Source organism: Callospermophilus lateralis, chromosome X, assembly GCF_048772815.1.
Source record: "Callospermophilus lateralis isolate mCalLat2 chromosome X, mCalLat2.hap1, whole genome shotgun sequence".
Lineage (NCBI taxonomy): Eukaryota > Metazoa > Chordata > Mammalia > Rodentia > Sciuridae > Callospermophilus > Callospermophilus lateralis.
Genome location: NC_135325.1, coordinates 30,822,145 through 30,839,976, shown reverse-complemented (window position 1 = coordinate 30,839,976; position 17,832 = coordinate 30,822,145). Strand labels below are relative to the sequence as shown.

The 17,832-nt window shown below is 40.9% G+C and overlaps 1 non-coding gene across 1 annotated transcript; it reads left to right on the top strand.

Annotated features, from left to right (window-relative positions):
* Positions 1-5,321: 5,321 nt before the first annotated feature.
* Trnam-cau (transfer RNA methionine (anticodon CAU)) lies at positions 5,322-5,395 on the top strand. The gene has a single exon. It is a non-coding gene; the product is annotated as a tRNA-Met (tRNA).
* Positions 5,396-17,832: the final 12,437 nt, after the last annotated feature.

Genomic DNA, 17,832 nt, shown 5'->3' with positions numbered 1-17,832 from the left:
AACAGGAATGCATATGCGTGTCTCTTCTAGTCTTCTCTCACTCTTCTTATAAAGCCAGCAAGATTCAACCATGGGTGCTCTGTCCTGATGGCCTTATCTAACCGAATCATTTCCCAAAGGCCTCACCTCTAAATGTTATAGTTGGATTAAGTTTTCACCCTTTTATAAACTCACAGGGGGAATTAAATTTCAACACATGAAGCCTTGGGGGACACACACTGAAAGTATAGCCCAAGTATAGCACCATTAAAATGATAATAAAGAAATTTAAAATATATATATATGTCAGCCAATAACAAAGAAAAGACCACAGGCAGTCAGGAGCAGGGCTCTCTATGTAAGAAGGATTTCAATAAGTAATAGGGGGAGGAAAGTTGATAGAAGGCTGATGACAGGTGTGGTGGGGAAGAGAGTCTGGCAGCCTAGAATAGGTGTTGCCATGGACAGAGCATATCCTGGATTGCTGGGAGACACCAGAGTCAGGGGAAGTGAAAATAGGGGGATTACCAAGTTGCTTCAGAGGAAGCGATACTTCCCCATCCCTCCCATGGAATATCCAGCAGCCATCTAGCATCTATGCAAAATGAACAACAACAATAGGAAGAATAGTAATACAGTGAAAATTTTAATCTGGGTATGGTGGTGCACACCTATAATCCCAGCAATTTGGGAGGCTGAGGCAGGAGGATCCAGAATTTAAAGCCATCCTCAGCAACTGAGGCATTAACCAACTTATCGAGACTCTGTCTCCAAACAAACAAACAAATAAATAAATAAAAGTAAGGGACTGGTGATGAAGCTCAGTGGTTAAGCACCCTGGATTCAATCCCTGATACTAAAAGAAAAGAAAAGAAAAGAAAAACTTAAAATTGGCAGTTTTCTTTTTTTTTATGTGTACTTTTTTAGTTGTAGATGGACACAATATCTTTATTTTATTTTATTTTTAAATAAGGTGCTGAAGATCAACCCAGTGCCTCATGCATGCCAGGCAAGCGTTCTACCACTGAGCCACAGCCTCAGCCCAGCAGGTTGCTCTTTAAATAAATTTAGTCAATGCAAGAGAGTTTAGAGCAAAAGTGGCATTAGCTTGAGTGCAAACATGATGACTTCTAACATTTAGTGGTTCCTAGACAATAGCCTATGCGACCTAAAGTGAATGAAATCTAGTCAGTTAACAAGACCTACCAAGTTCATAGAGTCCTTAGTACATTTTTCTAGTGCTTCATTCTTAAATATGATAATAAAAGATCACCAGACATTTGGGAAAAGATTAAAACATGTGAAGGAAAGAAACAAAGAAAAATCAAAGTCAAAACTAAAAATATGCCCTGACCGTATTTGGAGAGGAAGAGGTGATGGAGGGGGCTGGTATAACTGAGCTCAATTCTCAACTGTCTTGCCAGTTAGTCAGCAGATGATATCTAAAAATGATAAATGAAGACAATGTGGTATCAGCAGATTATTTAGAGGCACAGAGATAAACCTCAGAAAGAGTTAAAACCGGAACAAATAAAGGCAGAGCACAGGGGAAGGGTGAGAAAGACTACTGTACAGCATTTCATGTTTTTAACTCTGTGCAAATTTCTTTTATTAAACATTTTTTTAGTTGTAGATGGATGCAATAGCTTTGTTTTATTTTTTTATTTGTTTGTTTATTTATTTATTTGGTGCTGAGGATTGAACCCAGCGCCTCACGCATGTGAGGCAAGTGCTCAACCACTGAGCTACAACCACAGCCCACCATATGTAAATTCTACATTAAGAAAAGACTTGGGCTAGGGCTGTGGCTCAGTGGTAGAGCACTTGCCTAGCATGGGTTCAAATCTCAGCACCACATATAAATAAGTAAAATAAAGGTCCATTGACAACTAAAAAAGGAAAAGACATTTAAAAAAAAAGTAGAATAAAACACACATAACCACACTCGACATAGAATGTGTCTGAGTGGAAGGGAGAGACATGGGGATGCTGGGCTCTCCCCTGGAGGAATTGTGAAATGGATTCCAGAACAATTCTAAATTCCTTAACATCAAGTTCCTATCATCCATGATATCCTTCCACAAATAAATATTTTGAGGAACATGAACTGTAAATAATGGAAAGGCAGCAACTCAGGTCTGATAAGTCTTCACCAATAAAAACTCAAGATTGGTGATTGATTGAATGATATGGTAGCCTGAAGGGAGGTCTGTGCTCCAGGCTAAATTTGTAAAAATCTTGGAAAGGGAGTAAGGAGAAAATGGTGGTGGTTGGGGGGAGAAAAAAAACAAAGAAAAAAATCTTTTAACTGTCCCAAAGACTAAATTACACTGGCAAAGAACTGGAATCAAACCAGAAAGGAAAGAGCTCTTTGCAGAATTTTATTTGCTGTTCCCAACACCTAAAATGTAATTTCGCAAGATCTTTGCCTGGCTAGCTCCTTGTCATTCAGATCTCAGCTTAATTGGCACTTCACTCATTCATCCAGTGAATAGTTACCGAGCAGCAGCTTCCCGTGTGTGGCACTATGCTAGTGAATGGGGACACTATAAAGCGCCTACTCTCAAGAAACCCAGGTGACAAGGAAATAAGTAGATAAATTATCTCAGGTTGGGTTTGCTAGGAAACAGACTGAGATGTGTCAAAGACAAAGCTAAGTCCAGGCAAAATTAACAAAGGCTCTTTATTCACAAACTTGCCGCAAGAGAACCCATCTGTCATCACCACATTTGCATGGCATTTGATGCAAGGGTGTTAAAGAGTATGTTTTATAGAGTAAAAAGAGGAAATACCGAGATGGTTTCAGATTGGTGAATTTTCTATTGTGGTCAGGATTTTTGGAAGTGGGGAGACCTTCTCATTTTGGGCTATTCTTGGTTGGAGACATTCGGAGACATTTCAAAAGAGGAAGGATTGTTCAAAATATTAAGGGTTTTCTGTAGCCAGCAGTTCCCTGGAACAAGTGGAGATGGATGGCATCCTTTTTTGAAGCTGTCTCTATGGTTCTTACTGGAGGGATTGTAGAAGTGGGGGGCGCGGAGCACAGGTGGGCTACCAGACAAGGCAGTTTCTGCAGAGGGAAGTTAGCAGGTGGGGTATTCATTAGGAAGCACCCTTAGAATTAGTACCTGTGGGGGGTGGGCCAGCAAGCAGATGTGGGAGGAGGGAGAAATTAAGCTGCCAAAGGAGCCCAGATAGGACCTCAAGCCTAGCGCTAGAATGGCCCTTCAGAGTTATCCTGAGCTTGGAAGAGATGACCAGGTCTCTATACTACTACAATAATCAGTCATTGGATGTGACCACGGCCAGATCAAGCTAGGCCTTAAAATTTTTTTTTTGGTCATACTTCTGGTTCCCTCCTTTGCAAATGTAGAAATACCTTGCATATTACTCTGCATGAGGTGGGATGTGATTGAAAAATCTTGAGGGAAGAAGTGCCGTGACCTTACAGGGACATGATTTTTTTTTTCACATTATTTAAAAAAATTTTTAGTTGTAGATGGACTCAATATTTTTATTTTATTTATTTATTTATATTTATGTGGTGCTGAGGATGAAACTCAGTGCCTCACATGTGCCAGGCAAGTGCTCTACCACTGACCTATAGCCCCAGCCCCACATTAACTGATTATTTTGGGATACCAGGGATTGAACTCAGGGGCACTCAACCACTGAGCCACATCCCCAGCCCTATTTTGTATTTTATTGAGAAACAGTTGCTTTTGCTTTGAACTCAAGATCCTCTTGCCTCAGCCTGAGCCTCAGGGATTACAGGCGTGTGCCACCATGCTGGGCCCACATTATTTATTTATTAATCTGCTTTTCTTTCTTTTTTTCAAAATTTTTATTGGCACATTATATTTGTACATATAGATGAGATTTGTTGTTACATGTTTGTACAGTATGCATAAAATATAACAATATAATTTGTTATATCACGATACCACTCCCAACACTTCCCCCCTCCCTCCCTGCTTGCCGGTCAGGACATGATCTTAACACACTTTTAAAGGGTGACTCTGTTGCAGTGTAGAAAATTATCCATTAGGGAAGCAAGAATGGAAATTGAAAGCTGTTGAAAAACTAGTTGAAGAGAACCAGAGAACAGGAGCATGGACAACGGTGGGAACAGAGGAGGTGATGAGGCGAGGATGGATTCAGGATACATATCAAAGGAAGAGCCAAGAGGATTTGCTATAAATTAGATGAGAGGCATGAGAAGTGAAAAGTCAAGAAAGATGGCAGTGTTTTTGGTGTGAACAAGTCACCTTGCTCACTCTTTTGAGAAGGGAAATACTGAGAGGAGCAGATTTGTAAAAGGAAAGGGAATTAAAGATTTTAGTTGGAGACATAGTGAGTTGGGCATGGCTATTAGATATTCAAATGGAGATGTAGAATAGGTAGGTGGATTTATGAGCTGGGAGTTCAGGGAAGAGATTGGGTTCTGAAGTGAAAATATAGGAGTCTTTCACATATAAATGGCACTGGGAAAGTGGTAAATAATAATTCTTTCTCTTCATGAAAAGGTTTCAGAATCATGAATTAGTTCCTTAACATTCTCTTCAGGTGACCAATGAGATTTCTTTCTTTCTTTCTTTTTTTTTTTTTTGAAATATCTCTTGTCATGAATCATGAATTTAAATATACTTAATATGGGTTGGGGATATAGCTCAGTGATAGAGTACTTGCCTAGCATGTGCAAGGTCTCTGGTTCAATCTCTAGCACTGAAAAAGAAAAAAAAAAAAGAAAGAAAAAGAAAAAATATGTTCAATATATTTCCATCTTATGCAATTATAATTTCTGTTGATGCACAAATCTTTGGCCAATGGGAGTTCCTATGAATTGGCCCCTGAATTCTTTTGACACTTTACCAAGACTTCTTGATAACTTCCTTACTTTCTAGTATGACAAGATATTTAAAGCTAATCTTGTACATTTCCTACCCTAGATCCGGAATCAGTTTCTCCCTCTCTCTCTTTTTTTCTTTTTTGTCTTTTAATTTTTTAAATTTATTTTTAGAGGTACTGGGAATTGAACCCAGAGGTGCTCTACTACTAAGCTACATCCCCAGTCTGTTTTATTTTGAGACAGGGTCTCACTAAGTTGCCCAGGCTAGCCTTGAATTTGCAATCCTTATCCCTAAGCCTCCTGAGTAGATAGGATTACAAACATGTACTTGGCTGGATCAGCTATTTTTTTAAGGAGCCCTGGTTCTTTTTAGTATATAAGTATCTCAATTTTAGTATCATTTGCTTCTAGATTGGTCATTGCTTCTATGCCTTTTTAGTATTAGAGTTTGGGAACATACGTTTTTTTCTTATAAAAATAAATTGTAGGGGCTGGGGATATAGCTCAGTTGGTAGAGTGCTTGCCTCATATACAAAAGGCCCTGGGTTCAATCCCCAGTACCACACACACACACAAAAAAAATTGTATCATGAATTTCTATATAATACTTCATTTTTTCAAATTTAAGCTATCTGGTTTTAATTAAACTCTTTGATATTAAATATGTATCTCTATTCATTCTCTCATACTGAAAATTTTGGCCCCCAATTTTATTAACATGTTACTTCAAACAATCTCAGAATACCAACCCCACCACTCCCTCTAACATGACTGCTGACAGGAGTGTAAGATGTTTTTGGATTTCCTTTTGCCTTTAGAGTGTATCCCACTAGGGATATATAGACAAATTACTGTATTTAAAAGTAACTCAAAATAATTATGCTCTGTGGGAGTATCCTACCAATTTGATAGACAATTACTTTCATTCCTTTCATGTAGTTTTCAGTTTTTAGGAATTGCTTTTTGAAATTTTAATTTTGTTTCCTGATTAGCCAAAATAGATGGCTTCAAAATCAAATATGCAAAACAAGGTATATTTGAGAAGTACATTCAGAGAAGTCAAGTTCCATCTCTTGTTAAAATGTATACAAATACACATTGAGAGACAATTCTCTCTGTTTTTTTCTCATATTTCTGCACATCTTATGAACAGAATCACTGGCTGCTTTTATTCTGGACTGTTTTTTCAAGGATTTTATATAGCTAACAGTCTTGTAGATAGAGACAATATCTCCCTTTGGAGCATAAGGCAGTCATGCCCACTACCCATTACAAATGGCTCAGATTCCCTAAGCTCCGGGTTCTTTTCCTATAATGCAATTCACTGCAGGTGCTGGTGTCGCCCCATTCTCTTCATATTACCCTTTAGGAGTCAGCACTTGGAGAACTGGCCCAAATCCCACTACTCTGACAACTGCTATTCTTATAACAAATTCCTTTGTCTCTGACTCAAGAATCTTGTGTCTTTTACCAAAATCCAGAAAATTATGACTAGTTAACTTGTTAGACTACAACTAGGATAAAATCTCAGACACTTCACAGTTCTTGACCCTTTATCTCCTGCTCTACTTCTTGGTCAAATGTTAGTGTTCTATGCATACTTTGCTCATTTAGTGTAGGATCAGGCCTGGGTGTTTAGCACAGTAGTAAAATGTTTCCCTGGCATGCATAGAGCCTTGGGTTTCACCCCAGCACTGAAAAATAAATAAACAAACAAAAATAAAGTACAGATTTAAAAGAAGTTCAAGGATAAGACTCGAGGCTATCCGATATTTGCAAATTGTAAAGATGGAGAGGAATCATCTAAAGACTGAGGAGAAGCAGTCAGTGAGATTGAAAGAGAATAAAAAACAATGGTGGTGGGCTGTGGCTGTGTGGTTCAGTGGTGGAGCGACTGCCTCACATGTGTGAGGTACTGGGTTCAATCCTTAGCACCACATAAAAATAAATAAAAAAAGATATTGTATTGAAAAGTACATTCGGGGCTGGGGATGTGGCTCAAATGGTAGCCCGCTAGCCTGGCATGCGTGCGGCCCGGGTTCGATCCTCAGCACCACATACAAACAAAGATGTTGTGTCTACCGAAAACTAAAAAATAAATATTAAAAAATTCTCTTTCAAAAAAAAAAAAAGAAAAAAGAGAAATACATTCAACAATTTATAACTAAAAAAATATTTTAAAAAAATGGTGGCCCACATTCTGAATTCTTTCTTAGCTAACTTCCCTGAAAAACTGTCTAAAGTAGCCCTCCACCTACAATCCAGTCACTCTTTTTATCACCAGTTTTAAATACTTCATAGCATTTATAACCATTTAAAATTGTTCACTTATTGATTTTTAACTGTCATTCGATAATTTTCCCTGTCAAAGAAGAGACTTTGTTTAAAAGGTCTGCCTCCCAAGCAATTTTTATTTTTTTATACCAAGTTTTTAACCCAGGAACACTTTACCACTGAGCCACATTCCCAGCCCTATTTTTATTTTTTAGTTTATTAATTTATTTTGGTACTAGGGATTGAACTCAGGGGTACTAAAGCACTGAGCCACATCCCCAACCCTATTTTGTATTTTATTTAGAGACAGGGTCTCACTGAGTTGCTTAGTTCCTCACCCTTGCTGAGGCTGGCTTTGAACTGAAGATCCTCCTGCCTCAGCCTCCCCAGCCAATGGAATTACAGGCATGCGCCACTGCTCCCAGTTGTTTATTTATTTATTTATTTATTTTAACAAACTTTATTTTTTTAAATAATTTTTTTAATTGTCAGTGGACCTTCATTTTTATTTATTTATTTATATATACATGGTGCTAAGAATGGAGCACATGCTAGGCAAGTGCTTTACCACTGAGCTACAACCCCAACCCCTATTTTTTATTTTTGCTACAGGTTCTAGGTAAATTGCTTTGGGCCTCATTAAGTTGCTGAGGCTGGCCTTGAAGTTGTGATCCTCGTGCCTCAGCCTCCTGAGTTGCTGGGACTACAGGTGTGTGTCATCAATGTCTAGCCTCCCCAGCAATTTAACCAGATCCTGACACACACACCAAATATGTGTAGAATGAGTGACAGCAGACTTATGACTTGCATACATAAATGAGTGAATGGGTACTTTCTGGACAAAATTTACTTGGAAAAATTCCTAGGTAAGCCCTTTTTTTTTTTTTTTTTGATCAAATTCCTTGTAAAAATAAGCTAATTTATAGTGAGGCTTCAGCACAAAATAAAATTACCAAAGTTTTATAAATACATCTTAGGGCACTTAAATAGTTGGCAAATTTCATTAGAGACTCCAGAACTCTTATTTTTGAGAGCCAGAAGGATCTATGTAGCCTTGGAAAGGGTAACTATGTGAGTGTGTGAGTGTGTGTGTGTTTAAAAGGAAACAAGGGATAATCTAGGTCCAGATAATTGGGAAAATACCAGAACAAATTATGAACCAATCAATTTTCCAGAACTAAAGAAAGCAAAAATTACAGAATGACTAACATTATGATCCCATGTTGAATCAGTGTGCCCGACTGATTCTGTTTTGCATTATGAGTGCCAGGTCATGCTGATCCTAGGGAAGCAATAGATGTAATCTATTCAGACTTCATTAAGGCTCACATGTCCTCCAGCATGCTTTACTAATCAACAAGCTAGACAGATAAGGTCTCTATCTACTGTGTCCAAGAAGACTTTCCTACTTGCCAAAAGTGTAGCAGGAACAAAATCATATTTATTACTTCGATTTAGACCTAGTGGCAGCCTGGGGAGAGAGTGGTAGAGAAAATGATGAAATCACAGGGAAAAGGTAAGCACAACAAAGTCAAGAAAGGGGGAAATGTATGATAATGCCTCGGCTGAGGTATTATTTATCATTTATGCACAGGAAGTTATTCTGTTCCCACCATATGGTACTTGACAGATACAATGGATGACCTTGGCCTAGCTATGGGGCTTTAATATCAGAGCTTATCAGATCTAATAAATAAATTCATTTCATAACTAAGAGATTTTTTTCAAGTTATAGTACCTTTAAAAGTTATTTTCTTTTTTCTGATGATAGATATAATTAATATATTCTTTAAAAAATAAAAATATGCAAAAACACAGAGTATAATAAGAGGCAATATGGCTTAGTATTTAAACAACCATGAACTTTGGTGCCAGATAGTACTGGGTTCAATTTCAGGCTTTGTTATTAAATAAAACTGTGTGATCCTTATTCTGTCTGAGTCTCAGTTGCCACAATAAAAAAATTAGAACAATGATGCTTAATTTGTGTGGTTTGTGTAAAGATTAAATGAACTTGAGTTTTTAATTGTAGATAATATGAAAGACTGGATGATCCAATAAATCTTTCCACAACAAGGCACCCATAAATCATGTATAAAATACAAGCGCCCAGGAAAATAAAGGAAATCTGCAGGATCCAAAAAGAAACACAGAACAGGAACTAAAGTGCCAAAATCCACTGGTTGTTGCTACTATTAGGAAGGTAGAACTCTATCATTTATTGCATGAAAAAGACATGGAGCACAGGACTTTGGACAAAACCCTCTAAGAACTATAGCCTAGTGAAATAGTAAGCTAGAAAAACAGTGTTTCCAGAGAGCAGTGAAAAAAACAAAAAAACAAAAAACCAAAAAAACAAAATGAGCCTTGTTTGTCTCAATGTCACCTCTAAGTGGAAAAAAATACATATGCTCTGAAAATTTATAACTGTAGGCTTGTCCTCATGTGTGGTTAGAATTCAAATTTTTTATCATCTATTGTATTAATTAATTCCTGTTTATATAACAAAGTACCTAAGTCTGGGTAATTCATAGACAATAGAAATTTATTTCTTAGAGTTGTGGAGACTGGGAACTCCAAGATAAAGGTACTGCAGTTTCAGTGTCTGGTGAGGGCTCTTCTCTGTTTCCAAGATGGTGCCTTATTGCTATGTCCTCTGGAAGGAATAAATACTGTTTCTTCATATGGTAGAAGGGATGGAAGGGATGGACCTTTTCCCTTAAAGCCCTTTTACTAGGCAATAACCTATTTATTTGTTTATTTTTAAATGTTAGTGCTAGGGATTGAAGGGTCCCAAGATGCTAAGCACATTCTTTATCAGTGAGCTACAACCCCAGCCCACATTAATCTATTCACGAGAACAAAACTCTTAAGGCTTGATCACTAGGCAATGCTGAGCTGACGTGGATCTGGGGCGAACAGTCTGGGCCTCTCAGAACACACACCGAGCCCGGATCAGCTGAATTCAAGCTCCCGTTCACCTGCTTCTCACAGACAAACTGCTGTGACTCAGCACTAAACGATCCGGCTGAAACAACTGCTCGGCCCTTCTGAACTGCGGAGGTAAAAGCCAACCGAGCCTTCATAGGCAGTGGCCACAGGATTGAGACGGGGCTTGGGAGAGCCAGTCAGGACCCACCCGTTGCATTGGTCACCCGGCAAAGGGAACAAACTGTCGCCATTTGCATGGGATACCACCATGGCAGAGAACTGACGTCACCAGAATGCAGCGGAGGAGATAATTTCATTGAAACCAGCAGGGACAGGTGTGTAACCCCCTAGCCTTCCCTCTCCACACAGCAGGGAAACCTTAAGGGCTCCTCCCAGCTCTCCCGTGAGCGCGATAGCCAGACTGAGGGAATCAGGAGTGGCGCAGGACCACATCGCGGAACTCCCGGCTACCGCTCCCACCAGTGCTGACAACTGAGGTCTCTTGCACCAGCTACTGGGGGCGTGGCTACCGGAGGGCAAGCAAAATTTGCTGAGGATTCTCAGTCCCAAGCTCCACAAACTTAGGGTCTGGGGGAATGGCAAACAGGGAGAGTGTGCCCAGTCGTTCATGAAAATAGGGCTCCCGGGAGCAGCAGACCTGGCGTGTAGCCAGTATTGTGGTGAGCGTCATCGGTGAGCAGGGCCTGGCTTGAGGAAAAGTGGGGATGTGACTAGACACAAGAGAAGGCCCTAGGCACTCAGGATTGGAGACCCGCCCAGTCGGGAAGGAGGAGCTGCTGCACAGTGATTGGTTCCCACCTATTGAGAGGAGAAGCTTGACCCAGTGGGCAAAACTCCACCTACTGGAAGAGAAGTTGATCGAACTCTAAGAATGCATTTATTAATTTTTTTTAATTTGGTTTTTTTTATTTCCATTTTTTTGCTGTTTTTTAAATTTTTTTAAAATTTAAATTTTTATTTCCATTTTTTTGCTGTTTTTAAAATTTTTTTAAAATTTAAATTTTTATTTTTTTATTATTTTAAAATTTTTTTTCTTTTTTTCTTTTCTATTTTTTTTCTTTAGTCTTTTCATTTCATTTCAATTTCCTTATTCCCCCTTCCTTAAATTTTCTTTAGTGACTTCTTCCCTTCCCTTCTAATACCTTTCCTCCCAAGCATCAAATAAATTTATAGGAGTAAACAGTAACTCAGCAGTCAAACAGAACAAGAAGTAACATGAGCAGCATGAAAAATCAAGGAAGAAAAGGAGTACAAACAATACAGGACAGCCTAAATATTTAGGAGGACCTAGAGGCATCAGAAAAATGGTCAAATAAGGAACTCAAGGAATACCTTAGACAGATGGAATGGAACCTTAAAGAGGACATGAGACAGCAAATTCAAACAGTGAAAGAACACATTGAAAATGAATTACATAAACAGATAAAAGAAGAAGTTAAGCATCTTTATCAGGAGATAGAGATTATAAAAAAATCAAACAATAATTCTAGAAATGAAGGAAACTAGAAACTAAATTAAAAACTCAAATGAGAGTATCACTAACAGAGTGGAGCAAGTAGAAGCCAGAACATCAGATAATGAAGACAAAATATATCATCTTGAAAAGAAAGGCTGGTAAAAAATCACGAGAAAACATCCAAGAGATATGGGATAACATAAAAAAAACAAACTTAAGAGTCATTGGGATAGAGGAAGGTATAGAGGTTCAAACCAAGGGAATGAGCAACCTGCTGAATGACATAATTATAGAAAACTTTCCAGAAATAAAAAAGGAAACGGATATACAAATTGTAGAAGCATACAGGACACCAAGCACACAAAACCACAGTAGACCAACGCCAAGACACATTGTTATGAAGATATACAATATACAGAACAAAGAGAAAATATTAAAAGCTACAAGAGAAAGGAGGCAGATTACATTCAGGGGTAAACCAATAAGGTTAACAATGGATTTTTCATCACAGACGCTGAAAGCGAGAAGATCCTGGAACAATGTATTTCAAACACTGAAAGACAATGGATGCCAACCAAGAATTTTGTATCCAGCAAAATTAAGCTTCAGGTACGACAACGAAATAAAAATCTTTCATGATAAACAAAAGTTAAAAGAATTTGCAGCAGAGCCGCCGGGCGCCTGCAAGGTAGGCGGACCCGCGATCCACTAGCAGAACAGGCACAGCAATCCGCAGAGCGGCAGAGCCACCCCCGAGCCTGCAAGGTAGGCAGATCTGCGACCCACCGGCAGGTCAGGCCCAACAACCTGCGGAGGGGCACAGCTGCCCCACGAGCCTGCTAGGTAGGCAGAACCGTGACCACCGACAGAACAGGCCCAGCGGCCGGCCAGACACATCGCCCCGCCCCGGTTGGGGGAGGGGCAGAGCCGCCGGGCGCCTGAAAGGTAGGCAGACCTGCGACTCACCAGCAGATCAGGCCCAGCGACCCGCGGAGCGGCAGAGCCACCCACACGCCTGCAAGGTAGACACACTTGCCACCCACTGGCAGGTCAGGCCCAGCAACTCTCGGAGGGACACAGCTGCTCCACGCGTGTGCAAGGTAGGCGGAACCGTGACCACCGACAAAACAGGCCCAGAGGCCCGCCAGACACATCGCCCGGGTTGGGGGAGGGGCAGAGCCGCCGGGCGCCTGCAAGGTAGGCGGACCCACGACCCACCAGCAGAACAGGCATAGCAATCCACAGAGCGGCAGAGCCACCCCCGAGCCTGCAAGGTAGGCAGACCTGCGACCCACCGGCGGGTCAGGCCCAACAACCTGTGGAGGGGCACAGCTGCCCCACGCGCCTGCTAGGTAGGCAAAACCGTTACCACCAACAGAACAGGCCCAGCGGCCAGCCAGACACATCGCCCCACCCCGGTTGGGGGAGGGGCAGAGCTGCCGGGCGCCTGCAAGGTAGGCGGACCCACGACCCACCAGCAGAACAGGCACAGCAATCCACAGAGCGGCAGAGCCACCCCCCGAGCCTGCAAGGTAGGCAGACCTGCGACCTACCGGCAGGTCAGGCCCAAAAACCTGCGGAGGGACACAGCTGCCCCACGCGCCTGCTAGGTAGGCTGAACCGTGACCACCAGCAGAACAGGCCCAGTGGCCCGCCAGACACATCGCCCCGCCCCGGTTGGGGGAGGGGCAGAGCCGCCGGGCGCCTGCAAGTTAGGCAGAACTGCGACTCACCAGCAGATCAGGCCCAGCGACCCGCGGAGCGGCAGAGCCACCTCCGTGCCTGTAAGATAGGCGCATTTGCCACCCACCGGCAGGTCAGGCCCAGCAACTCTCGGAGGGACACAGCTGCTCCACGCGCGTGCAAGGTAGGCGGAACCGTGACCACCGACAAAACTGGCCCAGTGGCCCGCCAGACACATCGCCCCGCCCCGGTTGGGGGAGGGGCAGAGCTGCTGGGCGCCTGAAAGGTAGGCAGACCTGCGACTCACCAGCAGATCAGGCCCAGTGACCCGCGGAGCGGCAGAGCCACCCCCACGCCTGCAAGGTAGACACACTTGCCACCCACCGGCAGGTCAGGCCCAGCAACTCTCGGAGGGACACAGCTGCTCCACGCGCGTGCAAGGTAGGCGGAACCGTGACCACCGACAAAACAGGCCCAGAGGCCCGCCAGACACATTGCCCGGGTTGGGGGAGGGGCAGAGCCGCCACCAGCGCCTGTAAGGTAGGTGGACCCGCGACCCACCAGCAGAACAGGCACAGCAATCCACAGAGCGGCAGAGCCACCCCCCGAGCCTGCAAGGTAGGCAGACCTGCGACCCACTGGCAGGTCAGGCCCAGCAACCTGCGGAGGGGCACAGCTGCCCCACGCGCCTGCAAGGTAGGCGGAACCGTGACCACTGACAAAACAGGCCCAGTGGCCCGCCAGACACATCACCCCGGTTGGGGGAGGGGCAGAGCCGCCACCAGCGCCTGTTAGGTAGACAGACCTGCAAGTGACAGACAGAACAGGCCTAGCGGCCAGCGGAGGGGCAGAGCCGCTGCTCACGCCTGCAAGGTAGGCGGACCTGTGACCACCGAAAGAACAGGCCCACCGAAAGTACAGGCACAGCGGCCTGCCGGCGTGGTAGGCACATTGCCCCAATTGGAGGAGGGGCAGAACCACCGCCAAAGCCTGCGAGGGAGACTTTGCAACTATACAAGAGCAATATAAATATATAGGGGGAAAAATCAATAACACAACAGTTTCACCAAGCAGAAAGAAACGCGATCAGTATGAAAAGACAAGGAAAGAAAGGACCACAAGCAATGCAGGTCAACTCAACTTTAGAAGAGGTAATATCTGCAGCAGATGGAATGTCAGATAAAGAATTCAGGATATACATGCTTCAGATGATCTGGAGTCTCAAGGAAGACATTAGACAGCAAAATAAGACAATGAAAGACCACTTCGACCACTTCGACAATGAATTACATAAACAAATCCAAGAAGCAAAAGATCAATTATACAGGGAGATAGAGGTTATAAAAAACAGAAATCCTGGAAATGCAGGAAACAATAAACCAACTTAAAAACTCAATTGAGAATACTACCAGCAGAGTAGAACACTTAGAAGATAGAACATCAGACAATGAAGACAAAGTATTTCAACTGGAGAAGAACATAGACAGCTCAGCAAAGCTGTTAAGAAACCATGAGCAGAACATTCAAGAAATATGGGATAACATAAAGAGACCAAACTTAAGAGTCATTGGGATACAGGAAGGTATAGAGGTCCAAACCAAAGGAATGAGCAATCTATTCAATGAAATAATACGAGAAAACTTCTCAGACTTGAAGAATGAGACAGAATTCCAAATCCTAGAAGCCTACAGGACGCCGAATGTGCAAAATCATAAGAGATCCACACCTAGACACATTATAATGAACATGCCCAACATACAGAATAAGGAGAGAATTTTAAAAGCTACAAGAGAAAGGAAGCAGATGACATTTAGGGGTAAACCAATTAGGATAACAGCTGATCTTTCAACACAGACTCTGAAAGCTAGAAGATCCTGGAATAACATATTTCAAACACTGAAAGAAAATGGGTTCCAACCAAGAATTGTGTATCCAGCAAAATTAAGCTTCAGGATGGAAGATGAAATTAAAACCTTCCATGATAAACAAAAGTTAAAAGAATTTGCAGCTAGAAAACCATCTCTTCAAAACATCCTCGGCAAAATATTACAGGAAGAGGAAATGGAAAATATCAATGAAAACCAACAGCGGGAGGTAGTACAGTAAAGGGGGAGGGAATAATCAAAGAGGAAAACAAACCATGTTTAGTAACATAAATAAACAAATATGGCTGGAAGAACAACCCATATCTCAATAATAACCCTAAATGTTAATGGCTTAAACTCACCAATTAAGAGACACAGGCTAGTAGAATGGATCACAAAACAAGACCCAACAATATGCTGCCTTCAGGAGACGCATTTGATAGGAAAAGACATACATAGACTGAAGGTGAAAGGTTGGGAAAAATCATATCACTCATATGGACTTCGGAAACAAGCAGGAGTGTCCATACTCATATCAAATAAAATAGTTTTCAAGCCAAAGTTAATCAAAAGGGATGAAGAGGGACACTACATACTGCTCAAGGGAACCATACACCAACAAAACATAACAATCATAAATATATATGCCCCAAACAATGGTGCAGCTATGTTCATCAAACAAACTCTTCTCAAGTTCAAGAGTCTAATAGACCACCATACAATAATCATGGGAGACTTCAACACACCTCTCTCACCACTGGACAGATCTTCCAAACAAAAGTTGAATAAGGAAACTATAGAACTCAATAACATAATTAATAACCTAGACTTAATTGACATATATAGAATATACCACCCAACATCAAGCAGTTACACTTTTTTCTCAGCAGCACATGGATCCTTCTCAAAAATAGATCATATATTATGTCACAGGGCAACTCTTAGACAGTATAAAGGAGTAGAGATAATACCATGCATCTTATCTGATCATAATGGAATGAAATTGAAAATCAACGATAAAAGAAGTAAGGAAAAATCATGCATCACTTGGAGAATGAACAATAGGTTACTGAATGATCAATGGGTTATAGAAGACATCAAGGAGGAAATTAAAAAATTCTTAGAGATAAATGAAAACACAGACACAACATATCGGAATCTATGGGACACATTGAAAGCAGTTCTAAGAGGAAAATTTATTGCTTGGAGTTCATTCCTTAAAAAAAGAAAAAACCAACAAATAAATGATCTAATACTTCATCTCAAAATTCTAGAAAAAGAAGAGCAAAACGACAGCAAAAGAAGTAGAAGACAAGAAATAATTAAAATCAGAGCTGAAATTAATGAAATCGAAACAAAAGAAACAATTGAAAAAATTGACAAAACTAAAAGTTGGTTCTTTGAAAAAATAAATAAAATCGACGGACCCTTAGCCACGCTAACAAAGAGAAGAAGAGAGAGAACTCAAATTACTAGCATACGGGATGAAAAAGGCAATATCACAACAGACACTTCAGAAATACAGAAGATTATCAGAAATTATTTTGAATCCTTATACTCCAATAAAATAGAAGATAGTGAAGGCATCGATAAATTTCTTAAGTCATATGATCTGCCCAGATTGAGTCAGGAGGATATTGACAACCTAAACACACCAATATCAATTGAGGAAATAGAAGAAACCATCAAAAGACTACCAACTAAGAAAAGCCCAGGAACGGATGGGTATACAGCAGAGTTTTACAAAACCTTTAAAGAGGAACTAATACCAATACTTTTCAAGCTATTTCAGGAAATAGAAAAAGAGGGAGAACTTCCAAATTCATTCTATAAGGCCAACATCACCCTGATTCCTAAACCAGACAAAGACACTTCAAAGAAAGAAAACTACAGACCAATATCTCTAATAAACCTAGATGCAAAAATCCTCAAGAAAATTCTGGTGAACCGGATACAAAAACATATCAAAAAAATTGTGCACCATGATCAGGTAGGATTTATCCCTGAGATGCAAGGTTGGTTCAATATACGGAAATCAATAAATGTTATTCACCACATCAATAGGCTTAAAAATAAGAACCATATGATCATCTCGATAGATGTGGAAAAGCATTCGACAAAGTAAAGCATCCCTTTATGTTCAAAACTCTAGAAAAACTAGGGATAACAGGAAAATACCTCAATATTGTAAAAGCAATCTATGCTAAGCCTCAGGCTAGCATCATTCTGAATGGAGAAAAACTGAAGGCATTCCCTCTAAAATCTGGAACAAGACAGGGAAGCCCTCACTCACCACTTCTGTTCAAGATAGTTCTCGAATCACTGGCCAGAGCAATTAGACAGACGAAAGAAATTAAAGGCATAAAAATAGGAAAAGAAGAACTCAAATTATCACTATTTGCAGATGACATGATTCTATACCTAGCAGACCCAAAAGGGTCTACAAAGAAACTATTAGAGCTAATAAATGAATTCAGCAAAGTGGCAGGATATACAATCAACACGCATAAATCAAAGGCATTCCTGTATATCAGTGACAAATCCTCTGAAATGGAAATGAGGACAACCACCCCATTCACAATATCCTCAAAAAAAAAAAATACTTGGGAATCAACCTAACAAAAGAGGTGAAAGACTTATATAATGAAAACTACAGATCCCTAAAGAGAGAAATAGAAGAAGATCTTAGAAGATGGAAACATATACCCTGTTCATGGATAGGTAGAACTAACATCATCAAAATGGTGATATTACCAAAAGTTCTCTATAGGTTT